The following is a 15,286-nucleotide window of genomic DNA, read 5'->3' on the forward strand; positions in this document are numbered from 1 at the left end:
TAGATATTCCCAGATACACATCTCACAATGAAATGGGTTCAGTCTGTGATCAAAACAGAAGTTTGGTTTTTTTGAAATCCAGTCACAAGCCAAACTCTGTTATAACTCCCTGGAGCTGGGTATCTAATGGAGGCAAAACTTTAAGGTACCAGTCTCCTCTGCCCCTGTTCCAGTACCTCTAACCATTCCAGCTGCTGTGCCACTGCTCACAGCAGTCCCCTTGGGCCCTTCCAGCTGTGCCCACTCCCTCTTGGCACCTTCACCGGAGTGTGGAGCCTGTGGGCTGGCAGAACACTGTGTGTGGGTGCCAGTGCCCATCCTGGCTCTCCTTTGTGCTGCTGCAGGAGAGAAAGTGTGCCCCTTTCTGAGCACAGGGGGAAGGGGGAGAAAAGGGAAAGTGACATTTACAAAACATGGAAAACTTCTGGTTTGTAATTCCATTGTTAAGGCAGCATTTCCCAAGGGGGCAGAAGTGCTGCTTTCCTCCAGAAATGCCTCTGGGGGTGTTTCTTTGTATGGAGTTCCTCCTGCATGTGCCCACCTTGTACTCGGCACTTTGAGGCCACCAGTTCATTGCCAGCACACAGTAAGCATTCTGAAAGCCACCAACCATTATCCTAAGGAAGCTCACTTTTCATTCTCACCAGACTGCTCTGTAAGGACTCAAGGCACATTTTGCTTGTCACTGAGGAAAAAGGCAGTGCTAGGAACTGACACATCCCCAAGCACTGGATAACAAACACTCTCATGGGCCAACCTGCCGGAAGCAGATGGGCTGGAACAGCACTCAGATCACTTTGCAATGCTTTTAATATTTCTGTTACTTATACGTGACCAACATATACTTGAATTCCATCCTTGCTTCTTTAGTGAAAGGTTTCCCTTTGTCCTGTGAAATCAATATGATCCCAACCTGCTCAAGCCCTCCTGCTTGTCTAACCTAAGGGACACAGAGAGAGATAAACTCCCCATATTTCTTTAACATGCTTCTTTTTCCCTTCTAGACAGATTTTCCCTTGTAGTTAGCTCTCCTTAAATGAATGAAAGATCCACTGACCAGTGTCAGCCTAATTATCATCATTCCCACATTGCCTCCCTGGCAGTAAGACTCCAACCTTTTTTACTCAAGTGCCAAGCTGTTTTGGCAAGCTGTGTTAATTGCCCACTGTAATGCCTAAAGATTCTGATACCCTAAAGGGAGGATCAAACAAGGATTAGTAGCAAAATGCTGAAGAATTAAAGCAGCACATACAGAAGAGCTTACAAAGCACTCAAAACCTCAGACTGCAAAGAGAACAGGCTCCACCTACAAAGTCAACCACATTAACTGCAGTGGCAAAGGCTTCTCCCCCCAGTCTGTGCTTTGGCAACAGCAATAGTATTTCCTTGTTTAGAATAAGGTTATATTTTCAAAATATTATATTTTCAAAATTCCTATCCTTAAACTTGTGTGCTCTGAGAACAGACAGCAAACCATGTGTCATAAAATAAAACAAGACTTTTAGACAGAGATTAGAAAACAAGATTTCTCGTTTAAAACCAGGAATCATTCACTGGACTCCTGAAGCCACTGCACTGCAATCTTTTTTCACAGGGGCCTCAAGGAAACCAGCTCTCTGCTGTGAGCTACAGTAACAAAGGGGACAATCAGAAGTATTTTAAAGTCCTCAGCCGCCTCTCTGTCACTGCTTACTGCTTCTGTACTGCTGTCTCCGAGTTTTGGAGACACCACTCTCAATACTCTGATCTCTGAAGTTAACTCTCCCCAGAAGTACAGCAACCATCAGATTTGTACTTGTATTTTAGTTCAGAATCTCTGAGGGAGCCATTTTATTTCCCTCTCAGCCAGGTAGGTAAGGACATAACAGATAAGCAGCACGGCAGGGAGGTTCCAAGAAGCAGCACCTGCTGCTGTCCATCGGAACGGCTCCAGCATGGTGGCAGTCCTGCCAGGATGCCCCGTGCAAGGAGCCCCATCGGAGCCCCATGCAGGAGCCCACTGGGCCCCATCCGGAGCCCCCACCAGGAGCCCCCTCTGGAGCCCCCATCCATGGAGCATATGGAGCTCCATCACCATGGAGCCCCACATGAGCCATCCATGAGCCCCCCAGCCCCATCCATGGAGCCCCCATCCATGGAGCCCCCCATCATGGAGCCCCCATCCATGGAGCCCCATCCATGGAGCCCCATCCATGGAGCCCCCCATCCATGGAGCCCCATCCTCGGAGTCCCCCATCCTCAGAGTCCCCCATCCTCGGAGCCCCATCCTCAGAGTCCCCCATCCACAGAGTCCCCCATCCATGGAGCCCCCATCCTCAGAGTCCCCCATCCTCAGAGTCCCCCAACCTCGGAGCCCCCCGTCCTGCCCCAGCAGCAGGAGGCACCCGGGCTCTGTTCAGCCTTCCGAGCAGCACACAGCCCTGGCTGGGCCGGTGTCACCTCGGCCAAGAGAGCCCTTGGATGTGCACGGACAGCCGAGGGCAGCGCGCTGCAGGAGAGCAGCCACAGCAATGACTGGTATTAAATACACAGCAGCAACACGCTGGCAGCATATTATACCTCTGTGAACTCCTGCTAACATGGAAATTGCTGTGGTTTGGGGATGATGAATTAGTTCAGTATGAATTTATAAGAAGTACAGACTAGATTTACTTATTTGGATAAATCTTTTGTGCATGAGACTGTATCTGGACCAATAAAATGTACTCCTGTAATTTTGTTATATCTGATTGAAAAAAACCCAGCAACATTTTAAGACTTTGATAAATTAATTATCTAATCCAGTTGAACTTTCTTCTTTCAACGATTTCCTATATTGAGAGAGTGGATTTTTATACTCGAATTAGATGTAATGAAGTTTGTAAAATGAGAAATTGAAATGATTTAAAAACATTGATTTTTCCTCTACAGATGGATTTTCTCTTGACATCCCTTTCACTTTTTCCACTATCTTTGCAGGATCACTAAATACCACATGCAGAAGGCACCTGGCATCTCCAAAGCAAAAGAAATTTATTTTTGTCCTAACACTGCAACACAGTAGCAAAACGACCACTTTTATTCACCCTGTTGTGTTTCATACTGTTGGAGGAGGGAGAGTGGATATGAATGGAGCAGATGAGTCTGTGTCCATGTGTTCTGGCCAGATCCACTAATTTTCATGGTAATTAGATGTACAAAGAATAACCACATCTATAGTACATCTTATAATTAAAATATGGTATGACATAGGTTTTTAATAGACACACATTTTAACTACGTTTTATTCTATACCAAAATTTTGTGCTAAAGCTTATTTGTTGTCCAGAAAATGAGGTACAGTTTAAGACTCTTCTCTCAGCTTTTTAATGTATGATCTTGGGAAAGTCACTTGGCCGGAGACTTATATTTAAAGCAACACAAGTGAAGTAATTAAAGAATGTCTGTAATTCACTTCTGTGAAGCCATTCAAAATTGATGTAAAGGCTAAGGCAAAACTGATTTTGCCACTGCAACCAGTTTTTATTTTACTCCATATGTCAGCACCTTGAAAGGCAAGTTTCATTTTTTCTGCCTTTGTACAGGAAGCTGCTTTGCTCTCCATAGCTCCTTGTGAGAGTTTGCATTCACCCCACCATTGCTGAGATGACTGAACTGTTCTCTGCTGTAACTAAGCACCAGAAAATTTCATCATCAGCATGCTCATTTTTCCAACCCTCCCATAATGAAGTTTATTCGGTACCCAGTTTCACATGCACACAAACAACAGAAGAGAAGAAAGCCACAGAGAACTTATTTCAGCTGAAGAACAGCAACATATAAACCAAAACCCTTAGATGAAATCCCTCATAAGACGAGACAAAGGCACAAAGAATGCCTGACGAGCTTAATGTAATGTGGCAGGGCTGCACACTGGTGATTCACTGATGGCTGGAGAACAAGGGAGATGCTCTTACAGTTAGCAGTAAGTTCTCAGCAAGACAGGAGAACAGACTGAAATAAAAAAATGAAACTTTGGCCTGTTTTGGAGAGAGGAGGAGAGAGCAGAGGGAGATGGCAGGAAGTCAAAGTACTTGGTGTGTAGAAAGAGATTGAAATTTCTTCAATATTTAACAAGCAAATGTCGTATTTGTTAAAGATACCATGCAATCAACACTCTAGTTAGTTACTTTTATTTTCTTTAGCTAAGTAAGGCACAAGAAAGGCCATGGGCTGTGCCACCTCTTGAAAAGCAAACAAGGACACAATGCACTGGAGTAAATTTTACAGGTAACCTGTGTCACTCATGTGACACACGCTACACCTGCAGCCCACATTCCAGCTCCAATTCTCTACCTGTTATTCCAACCTAAATTACAGGAGAAGCTGAATAACATTCAGCAGGAGAGATAAATTACATTACTGGGCAGGTTGACAATACAGCTACAGGAAATACCCCAGGAAAAACTACTCCACCCAAACACCACTGTGCATTGACCCAGTATTTCACCCTGTTCTAATAAATGCTCCTGATCTGCCCATAGACATTCAGGACCTAAGCACTAACAATAGCACTAAAACAATGTTAAGCTGATCATCCAGAGCAGCATAATCTGAAAAACAAGGGCTGGGAAGATGGAGTACTTCCACCGAGGGGGAATTCCAGTGCAAGGGGCTGGGTGGATAAATTAACCTTCTACCTTGGACAGCTCCTGGCACTCCCGGAGCAATTGAAAGGTCTCTTGGTGTGAATGAGAATCAGAACCTGCATCTGATAGAGATTCTGCTAGAAAATCATGTTCTGCTGTCCTGGGTGCTTGGACACACTATTTTCACATTTGCTGCTCCTGGTATGTCAGGACAGTCTATGTGAATATGAGACACACACTGGCTTCTTCACAATAAAGAAGAAAAAACTTAATTTTCTGCTTCAGAAAACAGAATTGCTGGTTCAGAAGGCCAGATAATACCAGTCTTCTCTATGGAGGGAAACACTGAAACAGAATCTTGTAAAGGAAAGCTCTCATATGCCAGCAGTCCTTAACAAGCTGAATTTGGGTGGTGCATGCGAGAGAAGGTAGAGAAAGTACTGAAGGCAGATTTATAATTCTACAGAAAGACTTGCTTTTTTTCAGAAATATTTATGTATTTATTTATTGTGTCCTGCATCGATACAGTACTTGCAGCTGAGAAATATTCCTCAGAAGTTTATGACTGACTGTAAGAAATATTTAATAAGGCAATTTTAATGGTGAAGCTATGATTTAAAAACACAGACTATTGCAATGTTTTGAATTATTATGAAAAAACCCCTTTTTTTCTTGTACTATTTTACACACTGAAAGGGCAAGACAAGTAACTCCAAACTGTCTTTATAAGCACAGAATTTTAATGAGAAATCTAATGTAAACCAATAATCTATGCAAGTACAGGAACCAACACTACAAATTCTGTTCATGCAAGTCTAAAAAAAACCCCAAAATCTTTATTGCAATGTGAACTAGAAATGATAGGCATGAAGCACACCAGAGTGATGTACCCAGCTTCCAGCCCAGACCTGCCCATGGGTACCACTGAAATACCAGGGGCTTTCACAGCCTCAAGACCTTCCAGAACACAGCTCTGCTTGATCTGCACTGACAACCACTGAGTCTGCTTTCTCAAAGCTCTCCCATTTGTTCTTAAATCAAACAAACCAACTAAACAGCAGGACAGGGGCATGGCTTTTAATTTTTATATCTATGACGGGCGCTCTTATTTAAATTCTCTTCCTCTGTGAGCCAGTAAATATATACATTTTATCCACTGGAAAGTGGAGCAGCTTCCACAGATAAGCATATTAGATGGAAGGCTCAGACAATGAAAGCATAGGTTGCATGGATTGTAAAACAGTGATTTTTGCAAGGCTTGTAAATGGACTATTCTTAGGAGATTTGCATAACAAAAAGTACTATTCTAGAACTACCTCACTACAGACAGCCTGTACCTACCCTCTACTAAAACCCATGTCCTATGCCCAATATTTTTATGTTATTTATGGAATAAAGAGTGAATATAGAAATAGCAGCACAAGCAGAGTTTGGTAAAATCAAAGGTGACCTTCAGATTTCAGAAGGTGACTTCAGACAGCAGAACAAAAGAGCTTGCACTCGAGTGTTCTGACACCCAGTGGGAACATCACACTGATCCAGCCTTGCGTGCTCCCTGTGGATGAGGGTTTGAGTTGTCTTGTTGATCCTCACACAACAGCATCTCTTCAAAAACACTCCAGAGAAAACAAGATTTTTTTTATATCTTCCTCATCAATTACCGTTTGAGTTTAATTTAAAGCAATTCAGCAGGTCAAATAACAATGTTTCAACCTCACCTCTTTTACTGAAATTTTATTTAAAATAGGAAATGGAATTAATTTGCTTCTGGTTACACACTTCCATGACTACATATATACACTACTTATTTCCTTAATAAAGCAAATTTCCCCCCAGTACTCACAGTGGAATACTTCAGCACTACTGATGTTCTACTGTGACCTTATGTAATTACAAATTGGAATGGCCAGCTACTCTGCTACATCAAACTGAGAAAGATTTCTGTGTTCTTTAGAAATGAAAGGAGATATTCAAGATGTTGCTGAATTTTTACTGCAGTGTGTAGTTAAGAACAAATTTTCCTGACCATAAGTGTAACTGAAATTTCTTGAAGGCAATAAAGCAGCACAGAAATCAGAGCCTCTTACTGTATATTCAGATCAGCTAATTGGGAAAACTTCCTTTTTAGGTGTTTAAACCTAAAGAAATCTAAAGCCAAATTACCTTGGAAAGCTTGTAGTGCTTGTAGAACAGATTAATACACCTCAGAATGAATACATTAGCAATGAAGTCACAGAATGCTTGCATCAGGTTTTCCTGCAACATTTCATGGTGTATTAAATAATTGGTAGCACAGAGCAAAGCAGAAATGTATTTGCAGAAAGCCAGGAATAATGCACCTAATTACATGTGCATTTTAAAAGTTCAATGCATTGTGGAAGCACCACCCACTAAACACAGCACATTCAATGCACCTCAAATACAGGAAATGAAAATAGAAATCAAAGGCATGAGGTGAAAACCATGACTCAAACCCCCAAGAGCAGCCTGCATGTTTGAGTCCTCACAAAACTTAGAGTTAGAAAAGGGAAACTTTGGGAACAAAACAAACAAAACCCCAAACAGAACCCCCCTCACCCCCCAGCAAGCCACAAGGAACTCAAGAGCTGGGCTGCACATAATAATGGAGGGAAGCTCTGCAGGGAATGGCTGGGCAGCTGCCAGGGAAGGCAGGAACACAGTGAGCCACGAAGCTGCAGGGAGAAGAGTGAAAAGGAACTGCAGGAAAAAAGATCAGGCATTCAAAAGAAGACAGACAGACTGACTTCTGCACCATTGATTAAAGACCTAAATGGGAACATGAGTAACAGAGGATGAACATCAGAGACATGATGCAGGAAAAGAATTCAATTTATCTCAAGCCATTAGGGAAAGCAGCACTTTCGAAGAAAGAACATAAGGAATTGAAAAGGTAAAATAAAACACTACTGTCTGGGATGAGAAGGAACAATTACTCAAGTGTTAACCCTGAGCAGATTGCCAATCTAAAATTTCAGCCTGTAGGCTCTAGTACATAAAGAACAGCATCTCCCTGCAGTGGAACAGCATCTCCCTGCAGTATGTGGCTGCTTCCTTCTCTGGCCCAGGAATGAATCCCCCGTCAGGGCTGGAGCAGAGAGGATCAGGAATGGCAGAGGATCAGGTGCTGACAGGCTCCTTGGCTCCTGCCCTTCCTGCACCACCCTGCTGGGAGCTCTCTCCTCTCTTCTGCAGCTCCCAGGGAAGGTGAGGGTCCTTTTTGGGCTGTCTCAGCACACAGCACTGGATCAGAACACGGAGCAGAGCAGTTCAGCTGGAAGGCAGCACCCCAAACAACACCTGTCGCAGACATCTTTTCACTAAAAATCCTTTCTTGGGATTTTTTCCCTTCTGAGAAGCTGAGGCCTCAGAAACAAAATGTAAACAATGGTTATCTGCTGCTGTGGAATGCAACAGGTGGATTCTTGATTGGCCCATCTTGGATGTTTATAGTTAATGGCCAATCAAGGCTGAGCTATCTTGGACAGAGTCCGAGACATCTCCTGTTGTTATCATTCTTTTCTATTCTTAGCTTAGCTACCCTTCTGAGATGAACCTTTCCTTCTATTCTTTAGTATAGTTATAATGTAATATATCTATCATAAAATAATAAATCAAGCCTTCTGAACATGGAGTCAACATTCTCATCTCTTGCCTCACCTGAAAACCCCAGTGACCACTTTCACACAGCACTGACAGTAAGTGGCAGAGGTAATTTTGGAGAAATGGTCTCTGTACCATGCTGATCTTTCAGCTGGCAATAAAGATCTCATCTGTAGCCACCTTTGCTTTAAATGCTTCTATGGTTCTGCCATTCAGTGTCCAGCCTGAATTTAATACAACTACAGAATTTCATCTGAATTTTAAACCCCCACAGGCAGACACAGTGTTAGCTGTTACTCTGGCATCCAACAAAGGGTTTTAATTAATCATTGTGCTAGCATGAAATGAGTTACATAACTGCTTAAAAATCAAGTTTCATTAACACTGGCATTAACTGAAATTGAATTGGCATTAATTGAAAATTGGCAGAAATACCATTAGAAAATGAAGCATTTAAATCAGATGCTTCATTTGTATTTTTTCCCATCAAAATCAATGCATAGGAAATGGGCATACCACACTTCAGAAATAATACTTCTTGTTGGTGAGGAAGAGAGTGAAAATGAATTTTGCTCTGAATAAATCTCAAATTAGGTTTATTTTGTTACATGTAATCTTAAAAGCAGAAATAAACACTTGACTCACTAGTTTTCGACATAAATGTAGACATTTCTGAAAGAAATTTCAGTTGTTTTCAAGATTAAATTAGATACCAAACTTCGGATATCTCTATTTGAAAAGCTCCACTTGCATTTATTATAGCATGATACAATATTTAGAAAAATATTTTGCTGTAACTTTGCCAAGTGACAGGTCCAAAATAGAGAAAGTGAAGAGTTCTTTTTCAGCATATAATGTTGGAATCACTGCGTCAAATTGTAGTGGTAACAACAAATGTAAGTGGGTTAAGAAGGAGAAATTCTAGTGGAGAATGGATTGTCTCACAGATTAAAGAAGTAGGTGTGCAAATCTCTCATTCAGAACTAACTTCTTTCTGGGATATCTTCCCACTTTCCAGCAAGGAATCCCATTGCATGTGTCCTGCTCCTACACAGATTGCCCCCGAATTTGCTGCTGTAAGTTTCACAAGCAGTGAGCCAGGTAAACCTCTCTGAAGGTCAGAGCCAAATGTGGAAGTTTCCAGGATTAAACACCAATGTCCAGCAACTACAGTCAGGCTAAGCTGTGCTGGGAGAAGGCAAAACCACTGGGAATTGCATCCCCCAAAACCTTCTGACCCTCTCATGCTCGGCAAGGCCGTCCCGTGTGCCCCCAGCGGGTCCCGGGCTGGCCCGGGCCGAGCCCCGCGGGGCCGGAGCAGAGCCGGGAGCTGCCGGCCCTGCCGGATCTCTCCTGCCCTGCCGGATCTCTCCTGCCCTGCCCTGCCGGAGTCTCTCCTGCCCCTGCCCTGCCGGATCTCTCCTGCCCTGCCCCTGCCCTGCCGGAGCTCTCCTGCCCTGCCCTGCCGGAGCTCTCCTGCCCTGCCCCGGCCCTGCCGGAGCTCTCCGGCCCTGCCCTGCCGGAGCTCTCCGGCCCTGCCCTGCCGGATCTCTCCGGCCCTGCCCTGCCGGAGCTCTCCAGGCCCTGCCCTGCCGGATCTCTCCTGCCCTGCCGGATCTCTCCTGCCCTGCCCTGCCGGAGCTCTGCTCTGCTGCCCCGGCCCTGCCGGAGCTCTGCTCTCCTGTCCCGGCCCCGCCGGAGCTCTCCTGCCCTGCCCTGCCGGCCCTCCGGCCCTGCCGGATCTCTCCTGCCCCGGCCCTGCCGGAGCTCTGCTCTCCTGCCCCGGCCCCGCCGGAGCTCTGCTCTGCTCTCCTCTCCTGCCCCGCCCGGAGCTCTGTCTTTCTCCGCTCCTGCCCCGGCCCTGCCGGAGCTCTGCTCTCCTCTGTCCCCGGCCCTACGGGAGCTCTGCTCTTCTCTCCTCTCCTGCCCCGGCCCCGCAGGAGCTCTGCTCTGCTCTCCTCTCCTGCCCCGGCCCTACGGGAGCTCTGCTCTGCTCTCCTCTCCTGCCCCGGCCCTACGGGAGCTCTGCTCTGCTCTCCTCTCCTGCCCCGGCCCCGCAGGAGCTCTGCTCTCCTCTCCTCTCCTGCCCCGGCCCTGCCGGAGCTCTGCTCTGCTCTCCTCTCCTGCCCCGGCCCTACGGGAGCTCTCCCGGCCCGGCCCGGGGGCCGTAGCCCGGACGCTGCTCAGACAGCAGCCACGGCACTGCCGTGTTGCTCTGCAGCTGCACAGGCTCCCCCGGCTTGCTCTGCTGTGGTTTTTCCTACAGGAGGAGAAAGGGAGGGATTTACTGTAGGAAACTACCTACCTGGGCAATATACCTGGGCAATGCATGTGAAAGCAAGTAGATGCAACGTCAGTAAATGCTAATTATACTGGAGGTTCTTAAAATCTTAATAAAAAATCCAGGATCCAAATAAAATAATAGTCAAATTAACATGTTATTAATACTAATTAATAATAATAAGTTAGCCTCAGTGTTGTTTGAATTAAATGAAATTAAGTACATCAAAGGATTAATACCATGACTAATCAAGCTTTAAACGCAAATGGTAACAATAAGCTAACATTGTTGGCAGGTTATATATTCAGTTAAAAATTTAATTTGTCTTGGTCATAACTCAACTTAGGAGCTCATTAAGTATCCTAAAACTGAACGCAAAGTCTAAGCCACAATATCAAAAGCAGTTCCTCTCACATAACTTAAACTTTTCTCTCTGGCCTAACATTCTGTCTCCCTCAGCAGAAGGCAAAACCTATTAGAAGTAATCCCTAAAAAGCAAAATTTTTATAACCCTTGTGATTCTAATGACTGGACATACTTTAATGGGAACTTCTGTGATATATTCTCAATGGCCATTTTTCCCTATTTTTCCTCATCCTAAAGCTGAAGCCAGCTTTAAACTCTTGTAACTTCTGCATTTCCCCCACTGAAGTGCTGCTGCTCACATGCGCATGACCATGAATTCCTACTATAAAGCTGATAACCAAAAAAGGGCTGGTCTCACTCTCATTGTTCAGATTTCTAAAGTTAAACAAAATAACTGTGAAATAGAAACAGCACAAAACCTCTTCCTAAACCACTGACCTCTCACAGGCTTCTTGCCTGGGAGCACAAACTAGGGTTATAAAACATTTCCTCCTGGCCGAGAGCTTTCTGACCAAATTGTTTTTCCCATGAGGACACAGGTCAAATACTCAGGAAGAAAATGCCTAAACATCACCACTACTTCCACTAAGGCTGCTCTGCTTTGAAAGAGTATGACATTTACCACTGTCCCTTAAGATTTTTCACTACTAGAGAAGGCAACAGGAGAGTTTTTCTGTTGTCCAAGTCAGCTTATTCTCAATGATATCAAGGGCTTCAGGGAAATCTGGCAAAGTGCTACTCTGGAACCACAGAACTTGGTACAAAGTTGAACAAGTGTCCAGGCTGGCTACTGTATTTCTCAGCTGTCTCCAAAGCACATTCAGCAGCATCTCTTTCTTCTTTACAGTTAATTTTTGGCTGTTGTACAGAAGAAAGTGGAGAGCTCATGCTGTGCAACTATTTATTGAAAAAGCTATCAAAATGAAAATAACGTGGAAAATACAACCAGTGAGTCAAATTATGGAAATTCAGGTGCAACTTCCACCTTAGAATCTCTAGCCATTAGTAGAGACATTAATAAAAATCATTCCTGTCACTGCCATTTTAAAGCAAAATCCAAAATCATAAACTATTTTCAACAAGAGTCCCAAAAGGTCTGGATAGGTATAGTACAAAATAAGCACTTAAAAAATCCTCTACCCTGTATTTATGTCATGGAAGCTATTCTGCTTTATGGCACATTGAATAAAGAAAGAAATGCCAAATAATTAAAGCAGTTTCCTCTAGTGATTTGAAGTTGGCAGCTGTGTGAGTAGAAAAAATCACCACTGGTCTTCTTTCTGTAACACTGGAATACTGTTTGCAGGGTATCTTGTAGGTTTCATATCAACAAAACCACTGACAATGGACTAATATTTGAATAATTACCTCCCTTCCTACCTACCCAGAGAATGGAGGAGCTTCAACATCAACAACTTCAACATTAGCTTCACAGAAAGGCAAACAGATCACTGAGGCTCAGCCAAGCCAAAACTCTAACACCGTGGCTTTGTCTGTTGGTATGAAAATATACCATCAGTGAGAATGGAGGGAAAAAAGGGAAAAGGCAATTTTGGAACTAACATCCAGTATTAAATATAAGCTATGGAAGCTCTGTTTAATTTATCTCTCCTTGAACTGAGTACATGAACTGTAACATTCTAACTCACTGTTTTTTGGGGGGATTTCAGGAGAGCACTTCAAAGCTCACAAGACAGAGCTGGGTTCTCAGGCTCAGCCACTGAGGTTTCTGGTCCCAGCTCCATGTTCTGCAGACAGGCCACTGTCATCACCATACTACAGATCAGTGACTGCCAAGTTCCAAAGGACACTAGCCAGATGAGAAACATTTACAGGAAAAAGGTGAAACCATGGTGATGCATTTCCATGCCCTTAATACACTATAAATACCAGAACCAAAACCCAAAGTCTAACACACAGTCACATGGCAAAGGGAGAAGTAAAAATGATAGATACAAGACAGGAAAGAGTGAAGTGGGAGTGACTGGTCAAGCACATCTAGGAGGCTAGAATTCTGAAGGGTTTAAGTTAGTTAAAAAATATACAGACACAATAACAATTATAAACACAGGTTCCCTCTTTTCTAGCAGTTCTGAACAGAAAGGTGCCCTGGATCCATCCATATTTCACCAACTGCTCTATCAAGCAATGATATGTACTTATTAAGTAGGAAAGCATTTACTTGAAATTTATGTTTGACAGTGTGATCCGGATCTGAACTTTCTATGAAACATGCCAAAGGACATTGGAACCATATGGTAACAAGCTGGCTTTGCACATCTGCTGGCTTCTGCATGTCAAGTGTTGCAAATAATTTTCTTTGTGTCTCTTCATCACACAGAAAATTAGGGTAAACAAACAATTCAACTGGTGTAACACCACCTGCGATAGATGCAAAGCTGCCCAATGGAGAGTTGGTACATTGCTTCTGTTTTTCATTGTGTATCACCACTGCAAGGACTCATTTACATATTACTTTATAAATACATATGCAGTGCCTAATTTATTATAATGACCTTGCAGTCTGTTGTAAAACTGACATGGGTCAGGATGGGATAATAAACTCAGGTTTTCAGATTCATATGCAGCCAGAGGTAAAGGACTTCCTGGGATAGTAAAGGTCACAGGCCAAACCAATCAGTTATTTGAAAACTGCATAATAAAACAAGCCAAGAAAGAATCCAAACACAAACAGATTTTTCATATATGTGGCTTTACATCCAAAACCGAACAAAAATCTGTATTTCACAAGACATTTTCCTCTTCTTAGAAGGCAGCACACAAGTTACCAGCTGTAACTCACTAACGTCCCCTATTGTCTGAACAATGGCATCAGTTGTATCAGGCAGTAAGACTGGCTGTGTAACCATCTTAACAAGGGAATAAGGAGATTGGAGGTACAGGAATTCTTATTTCATAAAGCTGCTTATCTACATCAGGGAAACTCTTCATGCCCTCTCATCTTATGCATGTAAGAACTGAAGCTTGTCAAAGCAATGAGCTGACAAAAAGGCAGGACTCTGAGTCAGTAACTTTTTTTTTTATATAAAGAGATTAAAACCATGCAGTTATAAACATCCTACAGGTTGCAAGAGACGAACAATCTCCTTTTTGAAAAGAGGAGTTTTTGGCTGAAAACTGCTACCGTAAACATCAGGTTTTTCACATAAAAAATGTCTCCAATGTTTTCCCATTTTCTGTTCTTCCTAGAATACAGAAAAAACTTTAAAAGTTCCTTTTGAGTTTTAGGACTTGAATGTTTTAGCGCTGAGACTCTCACAAAAGCATTCCCTATAACAGGCGCAGGCAAAGACTCAGAGATAACAGAATAAAGGGCTGGGAGCAGGGTATTTTTAATAATAAAAAGGTTAAAGTTAGGGGGCAAGTGTGCAAAATCCAATGCATTGTTTTAAACTGTAGACTGCCAAATCTGATCAAAAAAACTTTGCATCCCATTTGTGAAAACGCATGTGTTTGTAAACCCCTGTGCAATTTCCCCAGAGGTTCTGTCCTGGGCTCAAGGGCTGCAGAGATCAGTGTCCCAGCTGCAGGGTTTGCCCTCAGCAGAGGCACCAGGGCTGCCCAGGGCACCCTCTGGGGCAGCCCACTGAGCACACTGGGACTCCTGGCCTCCCCACAGGAACAAGGCCCAGGAAACTGCCTGTCACTGCAGCCTGAATGCAAAGCACAGCAATTGCACTCAGCTGCAAGGAGAGAGAAAAGCCCCCACAAACCAACCTGCAGCTCAAACAGCAGCTGAAATGAAGGCATGGGGTGTTCTCTGCCCATCTGAGCATCAAATGCTGCACATGGGTGGAGGCTCAGAAGCAGTGCTGAGCATCCAGGTGAAGTGAAAAATTCTGGAATCAACAGTTCTGGCAGGGATGTTCCCAAAGTGGGACACACATACAAACAAGAACTCGAAAGAAAATTTCTGAGGACAATGAGAGTGACGGTGGGATGCCTCCAGGTTTCGCCCCAGGCTGAAAGGCAAATGCATGCTTCTCCCTCCAGACTGCAATGCTGCCTCAGAACTGCCATCAGGATCCCTCTACTGCTGAAATTAGATTTTTTTGAACTTCAAAAGCTGGTGTGAATCCTGTCCCAGTTTGATTTCTGTTACAGAACAGAACCGTAGGGTAGATAAAAAGCATCAGTTAGTGATATGTAATTATTTAAGCACCACTTTTTCAACTTTCTACCTGAATATGGATATTGTTTTTTCTGTTGTAGGCAGAGCACATTCTGATGTACAATGAATTCTGCATAATGCACACAGCTTCCTCCTCAGCCAGAACAAGCATTTTTTGCTGAGTAATACCAATTTCAGTCCTTAGATCCTGGTTTACACTAATTATTATACTGACATCAATGATTCAGCCAACACCTCTGTTGTAAATACTCTCTAAAA

The sequence above is a fragment of the Camarhynchus parvulus genome, chromosome 6 (assembly GCF_901933205.1).
Source record: "Camarhynchus parvulus chromosome 6, STF_HiC, whole genome shotgun sequence".
Classification (NCBI taxonomy): Eukaryota; Metazoa; Chordata; class Aves; order Passeriformes; family Thraupidae; genus Camarhynchus; species Camarhynchus parvulus.